At 44.3% G+C, this 13,301-nt stretch overlaps 1 protein-coding gene across 3 annotated transcripts in view; it reads right to left on the bottom strand.

The window, feature by feature from the left end:
• The window catches only part of LOC117514597 (zinc finger protein 576-like), a 30,468-nt gene that overhangs the window by 139 nt on the left and 17,028 nt on the right, over positions 1-13,301 (bottom strand). The gene's annotated exons all lie outside the window — the stretch shown is intronic.

Below are 13,301 nucleotides of genomic sequence, written 5' to 3'. Positions count from 1 at the left end.
AAAAATCAGCACAACCACATATCCGACCGACCACACGGCGCCTTCTCCCGGAACAAATCAGTCCTCATTTGTGAAACGAAACTAGCTAAACATTCCCGACATGGAAACAAAAAAATAAAAACAAAATAGTAAATTCGGTCAGTCGTTTTAGTAGCAACACAGCCTGCGGAAAGGAGACGAAAAGGAAACAAAGCGCGGCAAGAGCAGGAAGAGAAGATGGCTGTTAGAGCACAGCCAGCGGCCTGGAGTGGTATTGCAGCGGTCACGGGGTGGGGTAGCTGGAGTGTATCCCAGGGTCTTAGGGTGTGAGGCGGGGTACACCTAGCCCGACAACCGGGCCTGAATTGGGTCAGATACTGCTCCTCTCTCTCCTAGCCTGTGATTTGTTGGCGGACAATACGTGCCAGCCTCATTTTGATGGGGTGCGAGCGCTGCTCCCCTATTGGTCGTTTGGGAGTAGGAAATGTCACTCCAAAACGGAGGCCAGTATCAGCCCAATTCATAGCCAGGCCGGTTGTCGTGCGAGGGTACACCCTGGACAGGACACCAGTCTGTCACAAGGCCACAGATAGAAAGACCAACACATTCACACCCGCAAGCACACCTACTGACAATTTAAGTTTCCAAGTGAATTATTCATCTCACCTGCATGTCTTTTGGGTGTGAGAAGAAGTCGGAGAGAGCCCATGCAAACATGGGGAGAACATGCACACTCCACACAGAAAGGCCACATGTGGGAATCGATCCCATGACCTTCTTGTTGTGAGGCAATAGTTATCAATGAAGGTAACAAGTGGGGTCCCTCAGGGATCAATCCTAGAACCGGTTTTGTTCCTATAGTCTTTGTTAATAATTTGTCAGGTGTTCTTTCAGCAAAAAGTAAACTTTTGCAGATGACACAAAATTGTTTCACACTATACTGTCATTAGTTGACTGCAGTTGTATTAAGAGTGACTTAGCTATCAGTTTGGTCAAATGAATGGCTACTTAGGTTTAATAGTGAAAAATATAAGGTAATGCATTTTGGTGGAAAAAAAAAAAAAAAAACTTGTTATGAGTATTATATAACCGGAGACAAAATAGACACTGTTGTGGAAGAAAAAGATTTAGGTATTTCGTTTACCAATAAGTATTCATTCTCCAAGTAAATAAGTAGTAATGCAGCTGCAAAGGTTAATCGAGTGTTTGGTCATATCAAAAGGTCCTTCAGTAGTACAAAGGAATCTTTCCTAGTGTTGTACAAGAGTTATGTTAGACCTCATTTGGAATGTTGTGTGCCAGTGTGGTCCCCCTTCTTACAGAGGGACAAAGACATGTTAGAAAAGTTCAACGCAGGGCAACAAAAATTGTACCTAGTTTAGAATACTTATCTTATGAGAATAGCTGGAAAGAACTCTGACTTACTACACTAGAAAATAGAAGAGTACGTGGGAACCTTGTAAAGCTTACAAAATATGAAGCTGTCATGAAAATATTGATTGCAATTTTGCCAACTCAGAGATTATACTGGTTTGAGAGGCCACTCGACGACGTTAAGGGTTATTAGATCAAAATTCAATTTTAGAAAGATTTTTTTGAGTAACAGAATTGTCACTTTGTGGAACAGTTTACCAAACCCTGCTGTAAATTTAACACTTGATGTGTGCTTTTATGCTGAGCAAGAAACATCTCCTGGATGCACTGGGACACTTCAGTGATGTATCCTGGGTTCATCAAGTGTTTCGGTCTCACATCAGACACCCTCGCCCAGGCAATGTAGCCAGGGTTGATCAGGTTGTCCTAGCAGCAACCCATGGATCAGCCCTCTGGTGGCTTTCTCTGCAGCCTCACTTGCAGCACAAACGGCCTTCTTCTTGGCCACTCTCGTGATGCCCAGCTGACTGAGAACTTTGCAGAGCGAGCATTCTGCAAACCCTCTACAGGCAACTTCTACAGGTTCGTAGTAGATCCTCCAGGAGTAGGTTCTATGTTTTATCTGTGCAAATAGGTTGTTGTCCATTCGGCTGCTCCCATTTGTTGCTCAGGGTGACCATAGCGGATACAGCCAGATCCGCATTGGTAGTTGGCACAAGATGCCAGATGCCCTTCCTGACGCAACTCTAGTTTTACCTGGAGAAAGGCACACAGCCGCTGGTGTTCCAAAGAGGTCTCCCATCCCATCCAGTTGATCCCATCAACTGCTTGGCTTCTGAGATCTGACGGGATCATGCTTACACAGAGCAGATCAGCTGAATCTGTACAAATATGTATGATCAATATTATTATGGTTTTTAAGTATTACTATTGATGTGTGCTTTTATGTACTATCTGGGGGTTGTAAAAATGCTTTTTCTTTATCTTTGGATTTTAGCTACATGACTACATTTGACCTTACCACAGTAGAGCTAACTGTAGTATTTGAGGCCAAACCAGTTGGGTTGGTTGGTGGTGTCGTTGTTGACATTTTTTTTTTCTTGTCGTTGTTGACAATGTTTACCAGGAAGTACAGATCCCTGACGTCATGCCGATTGCATTGGTCACGTGTTTCTCAGTTTCTCCCTCTCACATAAAATAAAATAATACCTGGATATTCGTGATTTATTTCAAAAGTAAAATGTCTCTGTTCCGAACGTGTGTTTATAATTTGACTTTAGACCTGAACTGAAAAAATTAAGGTTAACAACGTTTTCCTAAAAAATGAAAATGATTAATCATTTTTATTCCTGCAAAACATTTATGCACGTTTAAATGAACTGCTCTTTTCCCCACTTCAATCCAGAAGATTTATGTAATTTGTTTTGGACCCCCCCCCCGGCTTAGTTTTTTTTTTAAATTGTTAATATTTATATAGAGGGTTTTCATGTGACGTATCGGTCACGTCATTTTGTGTCCCGTGGCCATTCTGGATTATAACGCGGTGGCCGCTGTGATTACACTTCGTGCATTTGGCGAACAATTGGACAAGTTTCAACGTCGATGTGAAGAAGCCTCACGGCACCGTGACGCTGTGAGAGATCCGCCGCTAACAGAAATCCACTGCTCCCAGAATTTTATTTTATTCGGCAATAAAATTATATAACAATATATAAAAATACTGCAGAGGACAACACAAGAACGCTTCCAATACGGAGGCTTATTTACATTGTGGTCCTCGAGCATTTTCTTACACTTATCCTAGGTCGGGTCGCGGGGGCAGCAGCTCAAGCAAAGCCACCCAGACCTCCCGATCCACACACACCTCCCCCAGCTCCTCCGGGGGAACCCCGAGGCGTTCCCAAGCCAGCTGAGAGACATAGTCCCTCCAGCATGATCTGGGTCTTCCCCGGGGCCTCCTCCCAATGGGACGTGCCCGGAACACCTCTCCAGCAAGGCGTCCAGGGGGCATCCGGAAAAGATGCCGAGCCACTTCAGCTGGCTCCTTTCGATGTGGAGGAGCAGCGGCTCGACTCCGAGCTCCTCACCCTATCTCTAAGGGAGCGCCCAGCCACCCTGTGGAGGAAACTCATCTCGGCCGCTTGTACTCGTAATCTTGTTCTTTCGGTCATGAGCCAAATCTCATGACCAAAGGTGATTTCCATTTGGAAATCAAGGTCCCAGAGTCTGCAGGAAGAGTGGAGACACACAAAATCCAAGGTGCCTGAAGTCCAGTGTGAAGTTTCCAGTCAGTGATGGTTTGATTTCTCAACACTTAGAAAATACAAAGTTGAGTACGTAATTGCTGAGGATAAGACAACATAGCAGAAACACTTATTTCCATTTTGCTTCTTCATTATGTACATATGTACGAGTATTCTCGTATTCCTCTTAAGTTTACTCACCTGTTTCTAAATTAATCTGTATACTCTGCTACTGCTGATGTGCAGGGTAAAAATCAACAATATAAGGACATTTTGAATTAAAACATATATTAATTATAAATATCAGAAAAAAGACTGAAACATTCAACAGGACTCACATCAACCAGCAGACTTCCACAAGGTTATAGCAGAATGAGAAAAAGCTCCACATCCAACGACTACTTAGAGTAATTCTACATTCCGAGACCACAGGGCAGCTGATGGCACATAAGGCTTGATGGGTTTCAGTAAGAGCGTGCACAATCATTCAGAACATTATAAGCCAACAAAAGAACTCTGCTGTCATATTCACAGGAAGCCAGCACAAAAGTGTTGTGATTAACCCTCCCAGTGCTACTTAGCAGCTGTATTCTAAACCATCTGAAGACATCTCATGCTTTTATGTGGTAAAGCAAAAAAAAAAAAAAAAAAAAGAATCAGTGTCACGACATCCGGCATTCACAGAAAAGGCCTATTCACTGCAATACTGCATGAATGAAAAATGTCAGTTTTCCGATCTCTGGGTCAAAAATGATATTGAATGAAAAAAAAAAAAATCACCCGTCTTTTTTCAATGACGAAACAGTCACAAAGTGGCCATGTTAAATGACCATAATAAAGATGTGTCTGTCTTTCATGATCAATCACTTCAGTGTTCTCTGAAAGCAAATGTAAAAAATTAGAAGACATCCAGCTTTTCACTGCAGCCAGACATTCCTTAACTTTTGCAGTAATTTACATTACCAACACAGAGATGCATGTCAAAAAATTTGAATATCATGAAAAACTTTTAAAAAAATGTGAGATATTTTAGAGTGAAAATTTTACATATTCTAGTCTCAGCACATAGAAGCTAAAGTGTTTCAATATTTTTTTTATTTTAATTTAGATAATTACAGTCAACAGCTCCAAGAATTTGAAAATGCATAGCTCAAAATATTAGAATAGTTTATCTCAAGTCACTATTTATGCAGTATGAATGCATGAACCTGTCAAATCTGGTTCAGTACAAACAACCACAATCATGGGGAGCACTGCTGAAGTGACTGTTTTCCAGAAGACACTTTCCACAAGAAGGTTAAGCCACAGAAGGTCATTGCTGAAAGCTCTGGCTGTTCAGAGGTCTGGATCAAAGAACATTCATGGAAAGCTGACTAAAGGGGAAAAGTGTGGTCGGAAGATATGCACAAACCAAAGAGATGACCGTAGCCTTGAGAAAATTGAAAGGCAAAGCCGATTCAAGAACTTTGGGGAGCTTCATAACGAGTGGACTGAGGCCAGAGTCAGTGCATCAAGAACCATCAGGCACAGATGTGTCCAGAAAGTGGGCGACAAGTGTTCTATTCCTGATGCCAAGACACTCCTGAATCACAGACTGCCAGAAGTGTCTTACCTTGGCTAAGGAGAAAAAAAAAGAACTGGACTGTTGCTCAGTAGTCCAATGTCTTTTTAAAATAAAAGTAAATACTACATTCCACTCCCCCTCTAGCTGCCACCTTATCGTGGTGGGGGAGTTTGCATACTCGGATGACCCTAGGAGCTATGTTGTCGGGGGCTTTGTGCCCCTTGTAGGGTCTCCCAAGGCAATCAGGTCCGAGGTGACGGGTCAGACTAAGGGCAGTTCAGAAGCTCCCATGACCAGTAAAAAATCAAGGACCGAGACGTCGCCCGGTATGGCGGAGCCGGGGCCCCACCCTGGAGCCAGGCTTGGAGTTGGGACTCGCGCGCGAGTGCCTGGTGGTCAGGCCTTAGCCCATGGGGCCCAGCCGGGCTCAGCCCGAAAGAGCAACGTGGGCCCGTCCTCCTGTGGGTTCACCACCTGCAGAGGGGGCCATGGGGGGGGCGGGTGCAGAGAGGATTAGGTGGCGGTCAAAGGCGGGTGGCTGTCGGGACGTGGAATGTCACCTCGCTGGGGGGGGCTGAGGTTGTGCGGGAGGTTGAGAAATACCAACTAGAGATAGTTGGGCGCACCTCCATGCACAGCTTGGGCTCTGGTACCCAACTCCTGGAGAGGTGCTGGACGCTCCACTTTTCTGGCGTTGCCCACGGGGAGAGGCGGAGAGCTGGGGTCGCATTGCTTATTGCTCCCCAGCTCAGTCGCCATGTGTTGCAGTTCACTCCGGTGAATGAGGGTCGCATCCCTACGCCTTCGGGTCGGGGACAGGTCTCTCACTGTTGTCTTGGCCTACGGGCCGAGCGGCAGTGCAGAGTACCCGACCTTCTTGGAGTCCCTGGGAGGGGTACTAGATAGCACTCCGACTGGGGACACCATTGTTCTCCTGCGGGATTTCAACGCCCTCCGGGAGAGCTTCTCCCAGATCCCGGGGGAGTTTGGAGACATGGAGTCCAAGTGGACCATGTTCTCCACCTCCATTGTTGATGCGGCCACTCGTAGCTGTGGTCACAAGGTCTCTGGTGCCTGTCGCGGCGGCAATCCATGAACCCAGTGGTGGACGGCGGAAGTAAGGGATGCCGTCAAGCTGAAGGAGGAGTCCTACTTGCGGTCGTAGAGGCAAAAACTTGGGTCTGGGAGGAGTTCCGGGAGGCCATGGAGGAGGACTATCTGTCGGAAGAAATTCTGGCAAAACCATCCGATGCCTGTCTACGGTGCGGGTGGGGAGCTGTTGACCCTGACTGGGGATGTTGTCAGGCGGTGGAAGGAATACTTCGAGGATCTCCTCAATCCCATCGTCACGTCTTCCGAAGAGGAAGCCGAGACTGGGGACTCAGAGGCAGACTCATCCATTACCCAGGCCGAAGTCACCGAGGTGGTTAGAAAGCTCCTCTGTGGCAAGGCTCCTGGGGTGGATGAAATCTGTCCTGTGTACCTTAAGTCTCTGGATGTTGTGGGACTGTCTTGGCTGACACGCCTCTGCAACATCACATGGCAGTCGGGGACAGTGCCTCTGGATTGTCAGACCGGGGTGGTGGTCCCTCTGTTTAAGAAGGAGGACCTGAGGGTGTGTTCCATCTACAGGGGGATCACACTCCTCAGCCTCTCCGGTAAGGTCTATACCAGAGTACTGGAGAGGAGAATTCGACCAATAGTCGAACCTCGGATTCAGGAGGAGCAGTGTGGTTTTCGTCCTGGTCGCGGCACACTGGACCAGCTCTACACGCTCCATCGGGTGCTCAGGGGTTCATTGGAGTTCACCCAACCAGTCCACATGTGCTTTGTGGATCTGGAGAAGGCATTTGACCGTGTCCCTCGGGGCACCCTGTGGGGGGTGCTCCGGGAGTACGGGATCCTTTGCTAAGGGCTATCCGGTCCCTGTACGACCGCAGCAGGAGCTTGGTTTGCATTGCCGGTAGTAAGTCAAACCTGTATCCAGTGCACGTTGACCCCCGCCAGGGCTGCCCCTTTGTCACCAGTTCTGTTCATTATCTTTATTGACAGAATTTCTAGGTGCAGCCAGGGTGTAGAGGGGGTCTGGTTTCGGAACCACAGAATCTCGTCTCTGCTGTTTGCGGACGATGTGGTTCTGTTGGCTTTGTCAAATCAAGACCTTCAGCGTGCACTGGGGTGGTTTGCAGCCGAGTGTGAAGTGTCCGGGATGAAAATCAGCACCTCCAAATCCGAGGGCATGGTTCTCGACCGGAAAAAGGTGCTTTACCCTCTTCAGGTCGGTGGAGTGTCCTTGCCTCAAGTTGAGGAGTTTAAGTATCTCTGGGTCTTGTTCACGAGTGAGGGACGGATGGAGCGTGAGATCGACAGACGGATCAGTGCAGCATCTGCAGTAATGCGGTCGCTGTATCGGGCAATCGTGGTGAAGAGAGCGCTGAGTAGGGGGGCAAAGCTCTCGATTTAATGATCGATCTACGTTCCAATCCTCACCGATGGTCACGAGATTTGGCTCATGACCGAAAGAACGAGATCGCGAGTACAAGCGGCCGAGATGAGTTTCCTCCGCAGGGTGGCTGGGCGCTCCCTTAGAGATAGGGTGAGGAGCTCGGTCACTCGTGAGCCGCTTGCTCCTCCACGGTGAAAGGAGCCAGTTGAGGTGGCTCGGGCATCTTTTCTGGATGCCCCCTGGCTGCCTCGCTGGAGAGGTGTTCCGGGCACATCCCATCGGGAGGAGGCCCCGGGGAAGACCCAGGACACGCTGCAGGGACTACGTCTCTCGGCTGGCTTGGGAACGCCTTGGGGTTCCCCCGGAGGAGCTGGGAGAGGTGTGTGTGGATCGGGAGGTCTGGGCAGCTTTGCTTGAGCTGCTGCCCCCGCGACCCGACTCCGGATAAAGCGGAAGAAAATGGATGGATGGATACTACATTCCATTTGGAAATCAAGGTCCCAGAGTCTGGAGGAAGAGTGGAGACACACAAAATCCAAGGTGCCTGAAGTCCAGTGTGAAGTTTCCAGTCAGTGATGGTTTGAGGTGCCGTGTCATCTGCTGGTGTTGATCCACTGTGTTTTATCAAGTCCAAAATCAACCCAGCCCTCTACCAGGAGATTGTAGAACACTTCATGCTTAATTAAGTCTGCTGCACTTAGACCTAATAATACCTGCATCTTTTTAAGACTTAAGGTTTAAAGTTTATGTTAAAATCAGGAGATACCCACCCGGAAGCGAACATTTGCAAACGTCAAACAAACGTTCACAGAATGTTTGTTTACTGTTCAGCAAGTTCGCAAACGTTCATGGAATGTTTGTGATGTTTGTCTAATGTTTGCATGGAAGTGAAAATTTGCGAACATCAACTGAACGTTCATAGAATGTTCATTTACTGATCAGCAAGTTTGCGAACGTTCATATAATGTTTGTGATGTTTGTCTAATGTCTGCATGGAAGCAAACAGACAAACATGTAAGCAAACATTTGCAAAAATCAATCAAATGTTTATAGAATGTATGCTTAATGTTCAGTGTGTTTGCGAACATTCACATAATGTTCATGTAGTATGTGTAAAGCTTGCCTCTAAATAAAAGTATATATATTCTAAAATTTTGTAAAATTTCATATTACAGGAAAACATTAAATATCATTTACTGCCTACAGAAAGTTAATGTTAGACTACATTTAAATTATGTGTGCAATCATAGGTAGAATGACCAATAGGAAATTATTTAAACACTCTGGCTACCATGGTAACCAATAATTTGTCGATTTATGATTTATTCAGGCCTATTGAATATAGAATTTCAAGATTACTGTGATAAACTGACAGAGCTAACTCAGAAACATGTCTTGGGGCAACTTGCATAAACATGCACTCTTTTAGTTGGAATACTAATTTTTGCAAAATAATTTACGTCACTACAGACTGTGATTGTCAGCTACCAAAAATATGTTTTTTATGGAAACAGATTGCAATGGCAGCTTATTATCCAGAAGTCCCACTGAGTTACATATATTTTGCCAAATTTTCTAAAAGCATATCTTTAGCATTTTTGGAAATAAGGAAAATACATTGAAGTTATTAAAAATTGATTTACAAAATGATGTTTTCAACATGCATGAGCAGGAAACATTGACATTTAAATAAAACAGCTCATAGACAAAAAAAAACAAACCCCCCCCCCCCAAAAAACCCCCAAAAAACAAAAACAAAAAAAAAAGCTTGCAGTGCTCTCCACCAAACAGTTGGTGGCAGTAGTGCACCGAGTTGGGCTAAAACCCGCTGTTTAACAAAGAAGAAAAGAAGACGACGACGACTTAGCTAATTAACAGCGCTGCATGCTCTCCGTTCCCTTTTGGCAAATAAACGTTTATATTCAAGACGTTAATTTGCCTGTTCAGTCTCTATACTACTATTATTAAGAGACCACTGAGAGCAGAAGAGGAGACTAACGCTGGAAGATCATCGACTGGATCACAGAAAACCAACATAAAGCTACCACGAGTTAGCAGCTAGCTTCAAATGCCGGGGCCTTCCTACGGTCATCACGACGCTGTGACTATCAAAAGACTTTAAGGTAATGGAACCTGATGTGAGCACAAACCCATTTTAGCCCGAAAAGACATAACTTGCTTGAAGCTTGATTATGCCAGACATGGACTAATGGGAACCAAACCAACACATTTTTGACTAGCACAAAGCTAACGTTAGCCACAGAGAGGCACAGGCCTAATTCATATTTTGTACATTGTTTTAATTTATTCTGATATTAAGCCAGAAGCCTAAAGGTGTCAGTAAGGTGTGTGGGCATCTCACTTCCAAGGACATGCAGGTTGGGTGAATTTGAAACTTTATAATTGTCCAGGTCACTTATAAAAGAGGTCTCGATCTCAAAGGGACTAATTTGGTTAAATAAATGCTAAATTTAAAATATACATAACTTTTTATGACCATGACTAAAATATATACTGTCTTTTCTTAAGTGTTGATGCAATTAAAGTTTAAGTAATGTCAGTGCCCAGAAAGAGACTTTATGAAGTTAAGTTTATGATAATATTTTCGGATTATTTGTCTCCCCAACAGCAACCATGCCTTAAGAGTTGTTAAATCACTGAATCCTCCATCTGACCAGTGGGTTGAGTGTGTGCCTGCAGTTGATTCACATCAGCCTGATCCTTATCCAGAGGTTTGTACTATGGTTAAATAAGACTGTATAGTATATTGTGCCAGTAGATTCTAAAAATTCACATTCAGCAAGCAAAATATTCAAAATGTCTGACAGGAAATATTCTGTTCTACTTGGGATAGAATTTGAAAATACAGTAAAATCTGCCAGTAATGAAGTTGTGTATATACTAACTTTCCTTATTTAAAGAAATAATTTACAGGCCCTGTTACTTAATAAACATGTTTATTTATTGCTGATATAAAGTTACAGAATTCCTTTTATAAAAACTCAGTTTCTGTGTCCCTTGCATAGTGTGTGCATACTGTCTATGGTACCATACACTTCAAACAGAAGGACTTCTATGCTATACTACTGAGGTTTACCACCTTATCTGGGGTGGAAAAAGTGATCTGTCCAAACAGAAATTATTTTATTTATTTATTTATTTTTGGAGATTCTTTTGGTCAGTAAATAAACCTGAGAAAGCATCAGAATTAGGGCTGAAACGATGAGTCGAGTAACTCAAATAATTTGATTACAAAAAATGTTTGAGGCAAATTCTGTGCCTCGAAGCTTCGTTTAACGTTGTAGTACATATGCTAGGCATGTGTGTGGCGCTGCAATGTCCGCAGAAAAAAAATAAAGGCGAGCATAACAGCTAATCAAATTAGCAACGATAGCTACTGCTTTCCAACGTGAGAGTAAAATAAAACCTTTTAAGAGAAAGATGGTTCACGCTGATCATCTGAAATAGACTTACTGTGCATTTAAAGCAAAGCAGTGTGTTTGTCTATTTTTAAAAAACACATGGTCTGCTCTACGTGGGGAGGGACTATTGACCTGGCGGCTGGCTGCTGTCTCTCTGCCCAGTGTGAGGAGCTCTCAGACCGGGCAAGTCACAGCTCTGTCCCCGCAAACAGCATAAGTCCACTCTTTCTTCTGTGTTTCCCTCAGACTCACACTGAGTGTGTGACTTTTTAATTTTTGCGTTTTTGGGCAACACACAACACAAACACGGTAACTTAAATAAAATAATAATAATAAAAAAACTGACTGCGATGCTTGCATGTTCAACCTCCAGCTGAAATGCATCTGCTGAAGAGAAAGAGGGATAGAAAAAAAAATCACGCAGGGACCCAGTCCATCAACCTTTATTTAAAAAAAAAAAACCCTTAAATGGTTAATTTTTACAAATTGGAGAAAACAAAATAGAAGGCATATCCCATCGCCATTTCAGCAAATTGCCAACACTTTGGCGCAGTGACATTGTGCCATTGCTTATGGACAGCCCTGGACTATTGATGTTTAAAACGCAAAAGTACTTTTTATCGATTAATTGCCAGAATAATCAATAGAATACTTGACTACTAAAATAATCGATAGCTACAGCCCTAACCAGAATGCATTTGAGATTTCACATTTTTCTGGGGGACAACCACCAGACCCCGGCACGGCCTTGCCAAGATCTTTCAAGTTTAATTTTTTTTTTTGTTTTGTTTTTTAATGTCCCACTTTCGTCACTCAGTTAGATACAGGGGTAGTGGCCAAGTGGTTAATGCGCTTGGTTTCAGTGCAGAAGGTTCCGGGTTCAAATCCCACCCCTGCCACATTTCTCCACGTACTATAGAGTTGCATCAGGAAGGGCATCCGGCGTAAAACCTGTGCCAATTCAACATGCAGAGCCACCTCATATTTGCTATGGTGACCCCGAGTGCAAACAAGGGAGCAGCCGAAGGGACTTAACTTACCTACTTACTTTCACAACTCGGTTCATTCACAGATTTGTCCGTGCTCATGATGAAAGGTCAACAGCATTGGTTTAATCATTGGTGAAGCATAGGATTTAATGTAAAGTGAGAACTTTATTAAGGTATATATACGAGGTCTGTCAATAAAGTATAGGTCCTTTTTATTTTTTTCAAAAACTATATGGATTTCATTCATATGTTTTTACGTCAGACATGCTTGAACCCTCGTGCGCATGCGTGAGTTTTTCCATGCCAGTCGGTGACGTCATTCGCCTGTGAGCACTCCTTGTGGGAGGAGTCATTCAGCCCCTCGTTGGAATTCCTTTGTCTGAGAAGTTGCTGAGAGGCTGGCGCTTTGTTTGATCAAAATTTTTTCTAAACCTGTGAGACACATCGAAGTGGACACGGTTCAAAAAAATTAAGCTGGTTTTCCGTGAAAATTTTAACGGCTGATGAGAGATTTTGAGGTGATACTGTCGCTTTAAGGACTTCCCACGGAGCGAGACGTCGCGCAGCGGTCCCAGGCGCCGTCGTCAGCCTGTTTCAAGCTGAAAAAGCCGCCTGGATTTTACAAATGGTTATCAACACGGAGGTGTCCCGACGCGCGGACCCGTCCTCGCGTCTTTCATTAAAAAAATCTCCTTTAACAGTGGAATATCCGGATAAAATGCTGAAACCGACTTCTTCTGAAACTTCTCTGTTCTCTCACGACGTCCTGGATCAATAGAGCCTGAAATGTGGAGGTTTTCAGCTTGTCCTGGGAAGTCCTTAAAGTGACAGTATCACCTCAAAATCTCTCATCAGCCGTTAAAATGTTGACTGAAAACCAGCTTAATTTTTCGAACCGTGTCCACTTCGATGTGTCTCACAGGTTTAGAAAAAAGTTTGATCAAACAAAGCACCACTCTCTCAGCAACTTCTCAGACAAAGGAATTCCGATGAGGGGCTGGACGACTCCTCCCACAAGGAGTGCTCACAGGCGAATGATGTCACCGACAGGCGTGGAAAAACTCACGCATGCGCACGAGGGTTCAAGCATGTCTGACGTAAAAACATATGAATGAAATCCATATAGTTTTTGAAAAAAATAAAAAGGACCTATACTTTATTGACAGCCCTCATATTTTGTGTTCCAGGAGAAGCAGAATGACATCATTCACAGTATCAAACAGCTGAATGACAAAGTTGATGCACTGCATCCTTTGACCGTCCCTGAAAGCTAAACCAGAAGTG

This window comes from Thalassophryne amazonica, chromosome 7 (assembly GCF_902500255.1).
Source record: "Thalassophryne amazonica chromosome 7, fThaAma1.1, whole genome shotgun sequence".
NCBI lineage: Eukaryota > Metazoa > Chordata > Actinopteri > Batrachoidiformes > Batrachoididae > Thalassophryne > Thalassophryne amazonica.
The sequence above is the reverse complement of the archived record's forward strand: the minus strand, read 5'-3'. Positions and strand labels throughout refer to the sequence as shown.